This window comes from Phodopus roborovskii, unplaced genomic scaffold (assembly GCF_943737965.1).
Source record: "Phodopus roborovskii unplaced genomic scaffold, PHOROB, whole genome shotgun sequence".
Classification (NCBI taxonomy): Eukaryota; Metazoa; Chordata; class Mammalia; order Rodentia; family Cricetidae; genus Phodopus; species Phodopus roborovskii.
In genome coordinates, this window is record NW_026126416.1 from 4,384,260 (window position 1) to 4,402,802 (window position 18,543).

The window sequence follows — 18,543 nt, forward strand, 5'->3', positions numbered from 1 at the left end:
TTTGCCATGGATTGTCATGTTCTCGACATAACCCTTCAAAACACTGACTACACACCTAAAAAGCTCCCCCCCCTTTTAAATTATTAACGGACTTCCTTTTGCTTTTAAAATTATTATTGCAGTACTAGCGCTTGAACCCGGGACCTTTTATATGCAGGGTAAGAGATCTGCCATATCAATTATGTGTATATGTATATTTGTGTATATGTATATATGTATATACGTGTGTGTGTGTGTGTGTGTGTGCGTGCGCTCGCGCACGTGCGAACACATGTGCACATATGCAGGGTAAATAGCTATTTAAAAAGGTAAGGTAAAGCTCATGCAATGGCGTGAACCTGGAAATTGATTCTCTTTTCCCACCTTGCAGGGCCCAGGATGGACTCAGATTGTCAGTTTCAATGGCACATACCTTTAGGCACTGAGCTATCTTAGCATCCCTATTGTGGTGTGTCTCCCCCACCCCCACCCCCAGTCAGGATTACTCTGTGTAGACCTGGCTGTCCTGAAACTCACAGGCTGGCCTTGAACTCAGACATCTTCCTGTCTCCATTTCCCTAGTACTGGGATTAAAGGGGTCCCTTAGCTCCTTTAGTGGGCTTTTAATCTTGCAAGCTGAGAGCAATTTATTTATTGTTGGATTGGGATGACCCTTCTAACATGTGCTCACAACACTTAAGAATTTAAGCTTAGAAGATTTGGGGATTTTGGAATACTGTTTTTTAAAGTAATAATAAATATATATATATATATATAAATTTAAGGCAAGAGGTCATGATTTTTTGTACCAGTTTGTAGGTTCAGCTTATTAGACCTGAGACTTCTAATACTTCACATGAGACAATAGATTTCAGATAGTCTATGAATATAAAATAGTATTTCAACCTCAGTAGCGTTTTGAAAGTAATTGCACATTTGTTGATTTACCTATTGATACAGTATGAACAAAGTAAGGAAACACTTGGTAAAAGACACACACATAGTTCAACTTAGTACATTTTTGAAATTCAAACCAATTCGTTGTATCCTGAAAAATGAATTGCAGTTGCCTATTCTTATTGGCAAATGCTCTCACTGGCCATTCCCTTCTTGAAACAAGGTTGTGTCTGCTTATCCTAGACCTTGCTGTAAACCAGGCTGACCTCAATCTCAGAGATAGACCTACCTGCTTCTGCCTTCCAAGTGCTGGGAATAAAGGCATGTACCACTGGGTAATTCTAAATACATCATTCATTTGACATTTTCTACATTCTTTGACCTCTCTGAAGTAATGTAGAAGTTAAATATTAGAGGGTCTTTTCGCCAACTCAAATGATGAAATAAGGAAAAAAAATGTATATCGCTGGGATTCCAAAGGCCTGGATTGTTGCTGGGTCTGGAAAGACCGGGCTGTGTATCACAAATCAACAGTGCCTATTTCTTTCCATGTCATAGTTTAATAATCATAGGGTTGGCCAGGTATTCTTTTTTCCATTTCTCTTGTGTTTTGCGTTAAGATGGTGTTTATATAATCCAAGCTTGTCTCTAACTGGCTAGGTATTCAAGGCTGGCCTCAACTGTTCAGTCTTGCAGCTTCCGCCTTCCAAATGATGGAAGTATAGGCATTTATTCGTTGGGTTCCTTCTTTCATTTAATAAAGGTCAAGCATCAGTTGTGTTCAGGTAATGTTTTAGAGCTCAGAAATTGTACATGTAAATCCTAGACACCATACTTGCTTTGAAGAAGCACATTTAGTCTCTTCTAGCAACTGAAAGTCTTCTAGATAACCCTTTTCCAAGTTAGCAAACAGCCTGACCAAGGCTGTGGGTCCTCCTGCTTTCTCTGCTGACCCTTAGTCACCTTAGTCACCCACTGTGATGTCCCGGGAGTTTCAAGCTTTTCCCGCCCATCCATGCTCAGGGGTTGTTTTGTTACTATTGATTGGTTGGTTGGTATTTGCTTGTTTATTTCTTAGTTGGTGACAGGGCTGTCTTGCTTGCTATGTAGCCCAGGCTGCTCTTCTTATGCCAGCCCCAGCCTCTCGAGTGCTGGAATGTCAGGCATGTGCCTCTGTGCCCGGTGTTAGTGGTGTTTCCTGAAGCTCATGGTCAAACAATAATGCTGCAAGGAGTAATAAAGTGTGTGCGTTCGTGTGTGTGTGTGTGTGTGTGTGTGTGTGTGTGTGTGCGCGCGTGCATATGGGTGTGACAGGGCAGGTTTCAAGAGTGGGTTCCTTCTAACTTGTTGAGGCAGGCTTTCTTTCTCTTGTTAGCTGGCTGGTCCATCTCACTTTAGGATGCTGCGGTTGCAAATGTCTACAATTGCATCCAGCTCCTTTAAAAAAAATTTTTTTTTTCTTTGTTTTCTTTTTACATGTTAGCTTTAGGGATCAAACTCAAGTTGTCAGGCAGGTTTTCAAGGCAAGAATTTTACCCACTGAGCCATTTCACTAGTCCCCATTTGTGTTTAAGTGATAAACACCTTGTTTGTTGTTGTTGTTGTTTGAGACAGGTTTTCCTCTGTGTAGCTTTGGCTGTCCTGGAACTCAGCCTCCCGAGTGCTGTGAGACTAAGGCGTGCGTGCCTATGAATACCTAGTTTGTGACTTAAAGTGAACGGATCACAAAAATGACAGAGATAGGAAACTAGACAATGGGGGTGTTTTTATTTTCCATGTTTTACTATGACGTTTTTGTTCATGGTGCGTGTATGTGGGCACACGTGGCATTGTGCACATACCCAGATGCTATGTGAGTTTTGCAAATTGGTTTAGGGTTGTCATTCTTGGGGATAAGCACCTTACCCCACCGCACCACCTTGACCGTGCATTTCAAAGTAGACTCTAAGAATATTTTCTCATTACCAAAGATTTCAGAGAAAATTCTGTCTTGTGTAATCCTCAGAATTGTCTGCTATGTTTATCAAATAGCAAGTTATATTATGCAAGTTCATTAACAGTGCACTAATTTCTTTGTATTTAGTGCTCTTAATTTAGTCCATAACACGAGCAATAAACATTTCTAGTGGTTTAAAAAAAAAAAAAATGCAGTTCTGGGTAGAGTGCACTCTAGCTGTATCTGTGAGATGTAAGAGGAAAACAAGTTTGCTTATGTTGGGAGACCAGGCTGAATGCTACTAAATGGTAATCAATACGTGATAAAAAGTTCCATCATAGGACTCATTCAGAGAGATGAAAGTCGGGCAGGGGACCTGGAGTGGCCCCAGGAGGACCCAAGATAGCGTCTCCAGTCCATAAGGAATGCTTCTGCCTAGTTGTAGTCCTTGGGGGTAGGCGGGAGTGGCCACACCCCTTTCCTAGTTGCATGTTATTAACTTAGCTGTTTGCAGGTTGTTTCTTCAGCTGTAAAACATGCAGTTAACCTCTTTTGGAGAGCTTAGTGAGGATTAAATGACTTAACACACAAATCAAGTTCCTGGTAGATAGTATATATCCAAGGAGCGTCAATGTCATGCAAGTCCAAAAGGGCCCTCTGCTGTTGGATTTCCTCAAGGGAACGCTTGTTGTTGGCTCAAGGCGCTGGGTACAGCACATTCTCTTCTGCTATATATACACCAGAGGGCACCTGATTTGGAAACGGTGCAAAACCCCACACATGACACCTATTTGTGTGCAGAGCTTAGCAGACTTCTGAGCCATTGTGGGTAGGTGACTGTCCTGTTTCCCTAGGGTCTTGCTGTAAGGTAAGCTAGCCGCCTCTGAGAGGGAATGAGGTTTTTACTCAGGAGCGCCGTGTGTGTCTGTCTACCTATGCAGCAGTGAACACATGAAACCCTTCTTTGGAAGTGGGGGAGAAAAGGAAAAGAGCCACCAAGCACAATGCGATTCATTTATTATTATTGAGAGCCTTGTAGCCTTTCTTTTATTAGCATGCCAAACAAGTCTTATTTATGCCAAATAATTAAGCCCATTATTAACGGAAAGGTATGAGGGTGGGGAGAGAATAAGTTCCGGAAACTTTTTTAGAACTGAATAAGCTCACTAATTACCTTACAATATGGCAAGTGTGTTCAATAATAGAAGTCCCGTAAAGGAGGGTCACATCGAAGCAAACTTGAGTCTTTTTTTTTTTTTTTTTCTTCTGTAACCCTGACCTGGGTTAAAATTGGGGCCATACAAACAAAGAAAATTTTTAGTCTCTGAGGTAGCTGGAGGGGCTTTATTGAGTGGCCTCCGTCTCTTAGATGCCACTGTAGGCTTTGGGATTGTTGGCTAGACTCTCCACTAGCTGTTGAGTATGTCTGTGTTCCCATATTCCATGCATTTAGCTCCGCTTTTGGAATTTGAGCATACCGTTCTCAGTGTTCATTGCACATACAGCAAAACCTCAAAACACCCCAGCTAGGCGATACACTCTGAGCCATCCTTCCCCACAGACCACAGCTGACCGGACCAAGGCAAACCGTCACAGAGCCATTCCACCTCACAGGATCTGGGCTGCGTGAAGATTGCCATTGCATACTTTCCCCCAAGCTCACACGTCTGTCCCCAACCCCTGCTCATCACCATTTGTCCCTTAACTCAAGCACTTAAGAGTTTTGAACATAGCAATCCCTAGTATTCATTTATGATGTTATGGAAATGATTGAGACGGATTTAAAATAAATAAGGATCTTGCTTATCTCAGGATGCTCGGCATTCTAGGAAACAAAAATAATTTCCCCCTTTTTGGTGGATCTGTGGATGGAACTCATGACTTCCACATGCCAAGTACTTGGCTGTACAACTGAGCTGCACCCCACGGCTGTGTCAAAATTAATACATTAAGAGTTCAAAACAGAGAATCCCCAAAGCACACATCCCATTTGCCACCAGAGTGATGATGTCATTACATCCGCAGCCTCCAGGTAATCCAAAGAGGTGGAGGGTCAGAAGAGTTGAGAGGGCAAACGACATCTTTGGTATCACTGAGGAAATAATTTTAACCTCTTGTGGTCTCAGAGCAGACTTAGAAAACTACTGTTTTAAATATCATCACTCTGTGATAGATTAAAGTCTGGGAAAGTTTGATACCAACTGAATACAAACCCCAAATAGAATTTTTTTCTTCCTTTCTTTTTTTTTCTGTCTGTGTCTTAGGTTTTCTTTTTTTTAATAACTGGATAGAACCTGGGGCCTTGTTCATGTTATACACTGAATGGTATAGGCAGTTTCCATCGGCAGTTTTAAGATGGAGTCTATCTATGGTGCCCGGGCTGGGCTTCAGTTGGTTGTGATCGTTGTGCTCCCCATCTTCTGAGATGAGGTTATGGGTATACCTCACCAGATCTAGCGTCAATGTTTTCAAGTCACGAAGTGGAATAATGTCTTTGTCTGCACTCCTGGCTCAGCGTGGGAGGAGGCGCTGCTTATGAAGTATGAAGGATAGTATGGGTATTTGTGTAGGGCACTAGGTATTAGGGCACAGGATCTCTTGGTGATCCATCTATCATCATTTCCCCAGTACAGACCACACATACGCGTGCACACGCACGCGGGCGCACACACACACACACACACACACACACACACACACACACACACACCCCGCGCACGCGCGCGCACAATAGAATTTCTGAAGATCTCAGCATATTCCCTCTGTCTGGTGCCACCTTGAGTTTCCTCTAAGGGCCAGCAGGTCTCATTGGACTTAATGTAGCTAAGGTTAGAGTCTGTCCGGGTTTCTCTGACAGCTAGAGGTTGTTTTTGATTAACTCCCAGGACAGGTAAGAGAATTAATCAAGGAGATCATATCCAAAGGAAAGTCTGGAATTGTTTTGACAGTGATTTTTAAATAAGCCTTCCTTTGTCTTATTTGATCAAGCTAGGGATCATGGGAAAAATGTGGTATACTGTTACTTGTTGAGCCCAAGTTTTGTCTCAAGTCCTATTTGCACATTAGCTCAACTAACCCTCACAACAACATGGGGCAATGCACCAATATTACTTAGAACTTTCCAGAAGTGGGAAAAGGCTCAGTTGCCTATGTTGTCTGCCCAACTTCACACTGATTCTCTTAGCCCCTTGTGAAGCTGGGGTTTGAATCCACTATCTGACCCCGCAGTGGCTACCCTCAACTGTTGGAGCAAATGACCTTCATCTATATTCCCGTGCCTCAGATGTCAGTGTATGAACACCCCAACATGTGTGATGATGCAGCTTCCTACAGATTTTTATTCTAAGTGTGGTGCATCAACCGTCAGCACTGGTGGTCCACTCAACTTTGTTTAATACACAGAGTTCCACTGAGTCACCGTGAAGTCTCGAGATGGACTGTGTAGGTATATTAGGCTCTGAGAACACAGAACCTGCTGTGTAGACCAGGATGGCTTCAAACTCACAGAAATATGTCTACCTCTATGTCCTGAGTGCTGGGACTCAGCGCTACCACCAACACCCAGCTAAGAAGCATAGCTGGATCTCCCTAAAGTTTTAAGCGAGAATTAAGCCAAGTAGGACACTCCCTGCCAAGACATATAGTACCTGTAATAACAAAATGAAAAAAAAATACTCTTAGAACAATAACTTTATTTATGCATTTATGACATCATAACTGCAGACATATCCTTCATGGCCACCTCGCCTGTAAAGGCAGGATATATTTTCTGTGGTCATCTTGAGGTTGGCCTGCAGTGTGCTTTATTAAAAGCAAGCGAATGCTGAGGGTCCCCGTGCTTGACTGTGGTTTGTGGGAGAGTCTAATTTGTACTAGGGAGCAAAGGTCACGCGGAGGAGCTCGTCAATGCACTCACTCCAGGATGAGATCAATCTCCATACTTCACCATATTGATCCGAGGGCTCATTGGTACTCTCCTCCTTGAACTGGTTGGATGGAGACAGATAGCTATTAGCCTGAGGATGCTATCAGGGAGGATGCTCTCATCCTCACTTAGGCAGCCTGTCTGTCTCCCAGCATTAGGAGCTTCTCCTTGTTTAGGAAAGGGTTTAGCACAATAGGTTGTCTTTCTCCTATGGGTAGTGTTGATTTTCCTGAAAAATGCCGTTTCTCATGTTAGATAGGAAAACCACCTCTTAGTCATTTAGAGAACGTGTGTGTGTGTGTGTGTGTGTGTGTGTGTGTGTGTGTGTGTGTGTGTGTGTGAGTGAAGGACTATAATAAACCCAGCTTGAAGGTGGAGAATATCTTTGATAGCTAAGATTCCAAGTCTTGGTGCTTTGCCTACACCACCTTTGTTCAAGCAGATGGCCCCACTGAGGAGGAGGCTGCTGTTTGCTCTTTAGCCAGACTCTGCCTTCAAGCCACTAGAATCATAAGATGTCTGAGGTGCTTGGTCTGAGTAGCCATGCCTGGGCTGCTGCTGGAAAATGCACCGACAGGCCAGGTTGAGCTGGTGTAGAACAGAGCTGCTGTCTTGTGCAACTTGCCTTGGGCCGGAAGCATGGTTGGGTTGAGTGGCAGATTATTACCTCCTCTCTCCAGGGAGGGAACTGTGATTATTACTGGATATCTTCTAGAGAAGGGTCTTGGATCATCATAAAGACTTTAAAATACTTTGCAGTCTGGAAGATTCCCACCCAGTCATGATAGCAAGTACTTGCATGTTGGGTCTAGAGATCCCTTTCTTTCTAAATTGTGTGTGTGGTGGCCCCATCCCACAGACTAATAATAGGAGATTCTGATCATGGTGATGCCTGCTTACTACTCCAGTGTTGAAAACCCTACCTGTTCCATCCACAATGCTGTTTAGCACTTATGTACAACATTTACATGAGCAGCTGAATGAAAATTTGAGGTGGGCTGAAGTAAGGGTGGTGTGTGTTGCCCGCAGTCACCAGGCAGTGTCCCGCTGAGGTACATCCCCAGCCCATGGTGTGTGAAAACAGAACTGTGTGATGATGGCTCCGTATGTCTACATCTATCTGTACAGTGTAGAAGCCATTGACCAGATTTCAGCTAGACTTGAATTACCTTTCTTGTTTGTCATAAAAATAACTAGCCCACTCTAGCTAAGCAGCCTGCCAGCTCTCACTGGGGATGCATCCAACAGTGTAGCACACATGAACAGTCATGTGCATGAGAAGCCCCTGGGGGCCACGCAGCTCTGTCTCTGAAGAACTCTGTTCCTACAGTAACTGTATGTACGTAAAAATGGTGAACAACTTCCTCCTATTTAATTTTATATTTATATTTATAAGCAGCATACCTGCTTTTGTGGAGCCATTCATCGAGCAAATTTTGACTGTGAAACCAGGAGGAATACAGTTCCCTCCATTCCTCACACCTTTTCTGAGAGAGAGCGAGGATTCCATCATTCCCAGGAGAAAACCGTTCTTTATTGCAGTCAGCATCTCTCTCCTTTTCCCATGGGATTGAGTGGGAGTGTGGGGCTCAGGCCTTGAGCTCTGTTCAGCTACCTTTGTGTGTGTGCTTGTGTACCGGGCTTCCGGCTGCCTGCTCAGTCCTCAGTTCTTAGGCACTCAATGACAGACACAATAGTTTAGATTCTATTCTGTCTCTCTATATTTATTTCTATGTTTGGTCCTTTGAGACAAGAGTTTCTCTGCATAGCCCTGGCTGTCCTGGAACTCACTCAGTAGACCAGGATGGCCTTGAACTCAGATTTCTGCCTGCCTCTGCATTTCAAGTGCTGGGACTAAAGGCGTAAGCCACCACTGTCCCGCAGTTTTAGATTTTTATTAAAGGGTGACTAAAAGAAAGAATGCCTAGCTAGGAATATGAAAAGTGGAACAAACTGGCTTGGGTTAAACTACATGATCTTCTGTTGCACGGGGATATGCTCTGTCTCATGGGTTTGTACTGCATGAGTGTTTGGGAAGGGAGCAGATAGCATATAAACTGCAGGGTTCCTTTCAGAGTTATTTTTAAAATCCTTTCTACGTATTTATTTACTTGTTTGGGGAGGGGGACACCTACCTACCACAGCCCTTGTGTGCAGGTCAGAGGACAACGTGAAGTAGTTGGCAGTCTTCTTCCGTTTTGAGTTTGGGGGTTGAACTGAGGTCATCACCTGGGTTGACATTGAGCAATCTCACCGGCTGAGCCATCTTACTGGTCCAGCACGTTTATCTCTCAAAGTCAGTGGTTCTCAGCCTTCCTAACGCTGTGCCCCTTTAATACGGTTCCTCATGTTGTAGTGACCCCAACAAGAAAACTATTTCTGTAACTACTTCATAGCTGTAATTATGTTACTGTTAGGAATCCTAATGTAAATATCTGGAATACGGGGTGTCTAATATTCGTCTCTAGTAGGGGCTGCAACCCACAGGTTGAGAACCACTCTTAAGATGTAATTGAAACAATATGAAAATAGAGATCAAGGTAAATACGCTGTCAGGCGTACTTTCTTCACACAGGCAAAGAAGAGCTAGGCATGATGTAGCTAAAGCTGACTCTAAAGTCATTAGCTTGGGCATGTACGGGAGCTTCCTCTAACTGGGATGAGTAAGACACGGATTGAGACTTGTGTTTGGTGCTTGTGTTTGGTGGGCAGTGTGTTCGCGTTAATGGCGACCCTGCTTTAGTTCCCGTCGAGGCCCTTTAGTGGAGGTTTAGGGTCTGTACTCCGCCATGCCAAGTTGTAGATAGCTAAATGGGACACCTGTTGGACACAGCCACTAAATTCATCTATAGATGGCTCTTCTGCAATTGAGAGGCTTGGCTCTTTCCATGAAGACTCAGCAGGGGACTGACTGTCTTAGTTACTGAAGAGATACCACTGCCAAGGTGTCCTATAAAAGAAAGCATTTAACTGGGGATTTGCTTAGAGAAAAGAGATGTGGGGACAGGGAGACAGGCAGAGGAGAGAGAGAGGGAGGAGAGAGAGAGAACAGTTAAAGATGGGAGGCGGGCAGGGCCCCTTTAAAAGGGACCCTAGTGAATATGCACAGGTAGTACTCTCCGAGGCTGCAGCTGAGGGCTATCCCGAATGAACCCCAAGGGCAGGCCTTTGTACTAACAAACGTAGTTCCTCCAACAAGGCCACACACCTCCTAAATCATTGTAATCCTTTCAAATAGTGCTGCTGCCTAGTGACTAGACATTCCAGTATGTGAGCCTATGGGGACCATGTTTATTCGTACACCACAGGGACTAAGAAGCCAGGCTCCTCACTGAAGCAATGGCGCCAGGCGTTTCTTCCAGGCTGCTAGCACAGGGCTGTGAAAATCCCATTCTCTTCCCTATGCTGGTCTTGCACATACTTAAGTTTTGTAGTTTTACACTGTCTTGACTTCTATCTCAGGCAGTTTCTGCATTTCCATTCTGTCTTTCCAAGGAGCACTCCCTTCTCCTTCCGAGCATAAAGCCTGACTCCCCGTGGGATCTAGCAAACACCAGCTCTCCATCCTCAGCTGGCTTCAAAGCCCCACCCCCCACCCCCAAGGCCTGGAGAGCATGGGAAGCTCTGTTATGTGGGTGTCTTGTTTTTGCAACTTTCCAAAGGTCTCTATTTCCCTCGTCATAAATGTCTTTACATTTGAAATAGAGAAATTATATCACTGTCAACATATGTCCTTGTTGGCGGTAACTTGGGCCGTTTATGGTCAGTCCTCTGTTACTGTGACAAAATCCACGTAGTCAGAAGAACCACTTATTTTGGCTCGTGTGTCAGAGCTTAGAATTATGGTCAAGCCTATTCACTTTTGGACAGTTCATTGGCAGGGTGATGGTACATAGAATTATGGGAGCACACTATGGAGGAGCCTATTCACCTATAATGATGCGGGGGCCGTATCTGAACAACCCCTTCAAGGGGAATTGACCTCCTTCTATTAAGTCCCACCCCCTCAAAGGTCTCACCAGGAGTCTGGAAAAAACGTAAGACCCAGGCGATAACAGTTAGGGTTTTTTGTTTATTTTTTTGAGACAGGGTTTCTCTCTGTAGACCTGCCTATCCCTGTACTGGATCTGTCGACCAGGCTGGCCTGAAACTCCCCGAGATCTGCCTGCCTCTGCCTCTCAAGTGCTGGGATCAGAGGTGTGCGCCATCGGCGCCATGTTCACAGAGTTTTAAGGCTAAAAGCGAGCAGGCTGCTCTTAATTTCTCTGTGACTAGTGTAGTTAAATTTTACTGGGGTGAGATGCCTGGGTTCCTCTGCTGTTTCTAGCACCTGTAGTCAGTGTACTTTGAGATTATAGCATACCCATCATCTGGAATTTCTTCTTCTGAAAAAAAAAAAAAAAAAAACCGAAATCATTGAATCCAAGGTCTTTAATTGGGTCCTTTCAGTCTTGAGCAAGCAAAGTCTAGTTAAGCCTAAACGGTGAACCTAGAGCTAGGGCCAGCACAGAGTGTTGGGGATTAACTTTCATTCACACCGCCAGTGACGGGGTTTTAGTGGGAACTGTTTAACACTAGTGTACTATTTTACAGCACTGGGGTAAGCATCCCCAGACATACACTGCTGGAAACCTTTCATTTACCTAGAAATGACCTGTCCACACTTGAGGTCACACTTTCCACCAGGCTCTTCTGTGACACCCCCCCACCACCACCACCTCTGAGGGTCTGTGAAGACACAGAACAAACCTACATCGGCACTGTGGTGATCCGAAAAAGGAATATGAATATTGCAAAGGGACCAGGCCTGTGTCTATTCCTGGGGAACTTGGAAGAAAAAGTCTCCTAGGAAATTTTGTGCCCAGAGAATTCCCATCACCAAATAGTCCCTAGGGACCGTGGCTTCATTTCTGTCCTAATTTTAGTTTGTGTTTTTGGCAAAAGATATTTAGGCCACTGGGGTGTTTTTGTTTTGGCCCTTCCTCACCCACCCACCCACCTTTTTTTTTTTTTTTTTTTTTGGCTAACTGCCTTATTGAAGGAGCCAGCCAAAAGGAACCAAGGACATGTTAGCCTCTAAACACTTTTTTTTTAAAAAGACAAATGCATTCTAGAAAGGACAATTGTTAAGTAGAGGGCACAGTATGCTCTGTAGAAGAATATCGCCTGCCTTGTCATCTCAAGGACCTCAAATGTATTTTTCTGTTCCACCAAGAATGGAACAGTCAGAACCTTCTCCTATTCTTGTCTTAGTCTAAGATGCTAAATGATGGGCTTATCACATCCCTGGAAATCTCTCCCCTGTCCGGGTCGGGTGGCCTGGTTATTGTTAAGACAGTCACTGGAAATGGAGACCCACAGACATAACCACAGACATGTCACCATAGTCACAAATCCTTTCTTGACATCGTAGTATGCCAACAGAAAATACATGGTCTTCTTAGAATTTCTGTTGCTGTGTGAAAGCACCATGGCCAACGGCAACTTGGGCTTATGCAGCCATTTCTAGACTGTTTCAAAGCAGACTTGCTGACAATCTAATGATATTCTGACCCTCCTTCTCAGGTGTTCCCTGAGCCATAAATGTAGGCAAATGGTATTGATGCATTGATATTGGGACGATGTCCCCCATGATCCATAGATCTTAAATTGTGTTTTTTGTTTGTTTGTTTTTTGGAAACGGTGACAAAATATAAAAAATATAAATGAATGTGACATGGAAGTGGGAGATTTTCACAAGACCCCACATTTAGACAAAGAACTGGAGGCAGTTAATGATGCTTGTAGGACGAGAATTAGCCGGTCCTAGAGATCAGCCCCTGTATTGGTTATCCAGTACATTACGGTGAGCCACGAAACCATATCCACACAAACCACAAAGATGGATCAGGTGGTTTTGTCTGTGTGTCTGGTGTCTGCGTGTGGACACATACATGTACATGTGTACAATGAAAAAGAAATAGGCTGTCAACCTGAGTGGGCTTCACGAGAAGGGAGGGAATCGAGTCAGGGACACTGGCGCAATAGCTGGAGAGAGTAAAGGAAAGCGAGACCCTTCTATTTCAGTTAAAAAATACTGTTCTTCAGCAACTTGAGGAAGAGTTCATTTCAGCTTTTAGTCTACCGTGTAAGGAAGCCAGGGCAGGAACTCAAGGCAGATTCCCTGGGAACTTGAGCAGAGGCTGTGGGAGAATGCAGCTATACATCCAGCTTGCTCCGCATGGTTTTCTCAGCCTGTCTTCTTACCAGCCAGGATGGTTGGTACTCTCACATCACTCGAAGAAGAAAATGCACCGCAGGCTTGCCCACAGGTCCGGCTAGAGGGGCTGTTTCTCTCAGCTGAGGCTTCCCCTATGTACATGCGTCTCATCTGAGATAACAGCAGAGTCAGCTCTGCTGGGTTCTTTGTCTGAAGCTCCCTGGCCGTGGATTCAATAGTTAGTAAGACCAGGTATTGTTTTTTCCATTCTGTGTAAATTCTTGACATAAGAACGCAGTCACTGAGCCGGACCAGGTGGCCCATGCTTTTAATCCCAGCAGGATTAAGGCCGGCCTGAGCTACAAATCCAGTTCCTGGACAGCCAGGGCTACACAGAGAGACTCGGGGGCAGGGGCCACCAAACCAGGTCAGGTATTCAAGGAGTCTTCGGGGTCCTCAGAACATGTTGTTTAGTTTTTATTGCTGATTGGGAATTTGTTTACAATCTGACATAATAGTGGTTTTAGGTTAACTAGTTCCCTGCCTTTTATAAATCTTTTGATTTATTTAAGTATATGAGTGTTTGCCCGTATCTATAATGTGTCTTCACACCAAAAGGGGGTGTCATGTGGGTACATGGAATTGAACCCGGGTCCCCTCTGGAAGAAGAGCCAGTATTCTTAAGGGCTGAGCCATCTCTCCAGCCCCTCACGTGTGAGTTTTTAAAAATTACTTAAGTGTATAGATATTTTGCCCATGCACCACTTGTACGCTTCATGCCCCAGGAAGTCAGCAAAGGGCACCAAGAATCCCCCGGAACTGAGTTACAGATGGGTTTGAGCCTCCACATGGGTACTGGGAACTGAACCCAGGCCAATGCTCTTGACCGCTAAGATAACTCCTCAGCTTTCATGCAGATTTGAAGAAAGGCTCTCTCCATATAGCCCAGGCTGAACTTGAGGCTAAGCCTTTGGAGAGCTGGAATTGCAGGCACTCGCCTGTAATAAGTGATTTGAATATGTGTCTCTGAACAGTGATATCTGATGTTTGCATACTCTGCCAGCCTTATCCATCAAACTCTGAGTAATTCACATTTACTCCCTACTGTGAGCGCAACTTTACCAAAAGCAGGGTTTCCTAAACTTCCCTGGGAAACAAGGCATTGGGCACTCACTCACTCGCCCATAGTCTGGATAATTAATCTTGGGAAGCATGGGACTAGGGAAAAGTAAACCGTCTCTGATAGAAGTTCACATAGATGGGTTCCCAACACCCCTGGCTTCCTTCCTGGAGGACTGTGGGTTTGCTGAGGCCTCTTCTGATGGTGGGTGTCCACTGTTGGACACTTAGGGGATGGATCATGAGGTCCAGGACTCTGCTAATGCCACACCCAGTGTCTCTGGATAGTGCCCGTTAGTTTTCTGTCCAAGGTCAGTGTCATAGACATTGCCTGAGGGCTGCTTGCTTCCCTATTTAACTCTCAACCCCACACCACCACAGGAGGGGCCAGCTGGAGAGGACAAGCTTCCTCCGACAGCCGCTCTCCTTTATTCCTGGTTAGGGCCTTGCTGCACGTGGTTGCTTTGTTTTTAATTTTTTTTTCCGATACAGGGCTTCTCTGTGTAACAGCCCTAACTGCCCCTCACTCAGTCAGTGGAAATGATTGGGAATACAGCCCAGTGGTAGAAAGCTTGTATAGCATGCAGGAGACTCTAAATTCAATGTCTAGAACTTTAAAAAAAAAAAAAAAAACAACAACAACAAAACTGGTGTTAATGTGGTTCGTGAAGCTCTGTCCTTAGGGGAAGCTTCGGGGACAAAACCCTGGTTCCTGTTAGTTGCTATAGTTCAGTGTGCCCACAGGGAGATGACAGTAACCAACAGGTGATGCTCCTGAGAGAGAGAAAGAGAGAGAGAGAGAGAGAATGAATGACATCGGATAGGAAGGAGGGTCACCAGAAATCCTCACCATTTCTGAACCTGTCTCAAGGTGACACACCCACACCAACTGAGCCGATCGCCATTATCCCAGGCAACTCTGGTTAGCTGCTGGCTACTACGGCCATCCTGGCTGGGAGATCAACTTGCACACTGACAACTGTCCAGTGTACACCCATCCATCCACCCACTCTCGTGTGCTGAATGAAGCACCTTGGAGGAGAGTCTGGGGAATCTGGAAGAAGTTCAAGTCCAGATAAAGAATATGCACACATCAGATGAGTTCCAGTTTCCACCTACAGGATGGGTTTCAGCGAGAGAGAGTGTGTCCGCCATCTCAGTCCTGGGGTCTGGGGACTGCTTGGTCTTGGCCTGAATGGAAGGGGAGGTGGATGAAGATCTCTCCCTCTCTTCCCCCTCCCCCACCAGTGGCTTGTAGACATGAAAGGGGGGGGAGGTAGATGGGTAATTAATACCTTCTGCTCCCCTCCTTAAGGCTTGATGGAGCCTTTGTCACACCATCCAGGAAATATAGAAAGGGCCAGGATAGCTTAGATCCCAGTACGTTGTTACCAGACAGGTCCTTACATTGTTAACAATAGCAATACAGTTGGACGCCTCCTGTACTCCTCCAGTTATCTGGGAGGGGGAGGAACCAAATCTACCAGCATTGAATCAGCTGACTAGAGATTCACTAGCTGGTAGTTCTCTGGCTCAGTATTGTTTGCATTGCTTGTTTAATTATTGTTAGTGTGAAATCATTTTTTCCCCTTGGACTTTGTAGAGGTTTACTATAGATAGTCTTCTGTGTTCTTTATAAAAACACTGCAAGTTTAAGGTAGCCATGTGTCTCCGTCTGTCTTGCTTGAAGCAGGTTCCTATTGAAATTTGTTGACCTTTGAATGGTTTGGGTTTTGATTTTTCTCACCGCTTTTGAATATACGTATATGAATGTCACCATAGTTACAAACTGAAACGTGATGCTCGGAGATTTGTTTGCTTGCTTGCTTTTTGCTGGGTGGGTGGGGGGCATAATAGTACCATGGGCATTGTTTTTGGTGATGATGAAGGATGTTTAAATAGCGCATGCATAGGTATATGCTTGTGTGTGTGTGTGTGTGTGTGTGTGTGTCTGTGTGTGTGTGTGTGTGTATGTGTGTGTGTGTATGTGTTTTTTGGGGGGGGGGCCCGCGGGGGGGGCGGGGCCCCAGCCCAACCCCCCCAAGGGGGGGGGCCCCCCCCCCCCCCAGGCTCGTGTCTATCTATCTATCTAAATTAACGAGAAGGTACATGAACTTGATTGGAGGGTGAGGCGGGAAGGGGCCCTAGGAGGGGTCCCTCCCGGAAAAAAAAAAAAATATTTGTCCCCCCCAACCCCCCCACCAGTGCTGGACAAAGGAAAAGGATATGGCCAAACCTAAAATCCTAACACAACAAACACCCTGGGAGAAGGAAAGTGAAATATTAGTTCAGCCAGTCTGTCACCTCTTCAGAGTTGAAGGGGAGGAGTAAAAACAAAAAAGGCTTGATACCCTGAATGTGGAACTGAGAAGGATCCATAGGTTTTTCTTCTTTAGGTTGACTGCCAAGTCCTCTGGGCCCGAGAGTGCTCCCACTTCTAATGATGAACAGGCTTGGGGTATGGGAAACACCAGGATAAATCGTTTCTTCTGGGACAAGCTGTCTTATTACAGCAGATAGTGCATGCTTATAGGGGGTGCTGTCGCTAACGACCAGTGAGATGTTTCTCTCTGCAAGGGGACCCATAGCTAAATTGGTCCTCCTGGGCTCCCCAGATGCCACCCTAAACATCACAGCATTAACGCTAGCAGAATGTCCTTGTAAAACATAAGTCTGTTTTTCCTTCTGGCTCTTGGTAGTCATCTCTTTAAAGCTCTTAGGAAAAAAAAATTATACAAACACAACTTAAATATTGTATATACACACATGTGTACACATACACATACACATTCCCATGAATGTATCAAATTATCAGCACTTGTTATCCAGCGATAGATAAGAAGACATCATCCTTTCCCAGCCCCTTGTAATCACTGTGCTCATGAAGACAGTGTCATCTAGAGCAGCATATGAAGCCACGCTCTCACCAATTTCAAGATGTTGTAAAATATCACAGAATCAGTCACAGAAAACAATGGTACAGGATCCTTGGGTAGAACCATCAGGGGGTATTCAAACAAAGGCTCCATTTCTGGGGTTGGGGGGCTTTTGAAATCATAGTCAATCCAGAAGTCCTCACCAAGGGCCAGCTTCGAGTGCAGTCGGGCAAGGCGCAAGTGGCTGGTCACTGTTGGCAAAAGTGGTCATTTCTTTTACGAGGGCCAAAGGAGACCCTGGCTTACCCTGTTGGACTGCCTGCCTGAGATACACAGGAAGAAAGTCAACCACCACCATGGAGGGGGAAGTGACTGTTCCTTCATTTTCAAAGCACCCTGCGCCTCTTAGGGGAGGACAGGCAGATGAACAATTAGGATTTGTTGTGAAACAAAGTATCGGAGATTCTCAGAGAACAAGTGATATCACCATCAGCACAGCATCTAAAACAAAGGGCAAATCCAAACCACACTCATTGTAGAAGTGGATACTCTGTCACCTACCCATTCCATCAGTTTCCAAAGGCGGGGGTGGGGGGTGGGGACGGGACATAACCGAGCGGGTCTAAATGTGCCCCGTGAACTCTAAAGGACCAGGGAAGGTTGCACCGCAGCCGCCGTGGCAAGCCCTGTTGCAGTAGCCATGTCTCCTGTGTTACGTGTGGAAAAACAGGCAGTCATCAGATATAAACAAAGGGTAGGGGTTTATTTTTAATTACGTGTCTGTTATGTCTGTGTGTGGGCATATACACATGAATGCAGAAGCCCCAAGAAGCCACAGGAGTTGGATCTTTCAGAACTGTCAGAACCGGGGAGTTAGATCCCTCACAATTGTCAGTCAGACAGTCATAAGCCACCTGACATGATTTCTATAAACCCTGGAATAGTTAGTGCAGGATCTCACTATGTAGCTCTGTCTGACCTGGGACTTACACCAGGCTGGGCCTAAACTCACAGATCAACCTGCCTCTGCCTCTCAAGTGCCGGGGGTTAAAGGAGTGCTCTGTCACAATGAATTTTCTTGCTGTATAACTGGAATCGTACGCCAGAGTCCCCATTCTTTACCAGCGTGCCCGGACTTTGGAAGTCTGCCTGGCCCCACTCCCTGGAAGTTGTGTACAATGTTCTCATGTGTGGTCACTGTTGGAAAGGTGGCTCTGAAAGAACAGTTTTGGGGCTTCCCTGAAAAGAGGGCCAGATTAAATAACTAAAGCTTCATATCACGTTTTACAGGCCGAGCGGAGGCAAATTACCGCCGTAGACTGATACATTTGAAATGAGATGCTGATAGCATGGGGGTGTGTGTGTGCGATAAAACTCTGGGGAGCAGCCTGCACTTTGCTCTGAAATCACCCTTAGCATGAGAGAGAGAGAGAGAGAGAGAGAGAGAGAGAGAGAGAGAGAGAGGGAGGGAGGGAGGGAGGGAGGGAGGGAGGGAGGGAGGGAGGGAGAGAGAGAGAGAGAGAGAGAGAGAGAGAGGGAACTTCAGATTCTACTCTGGGGGCAATGGCATTCCTGTTGCTGGGTCATGGGGCCCAGGGCCTCGCCTGCAGTC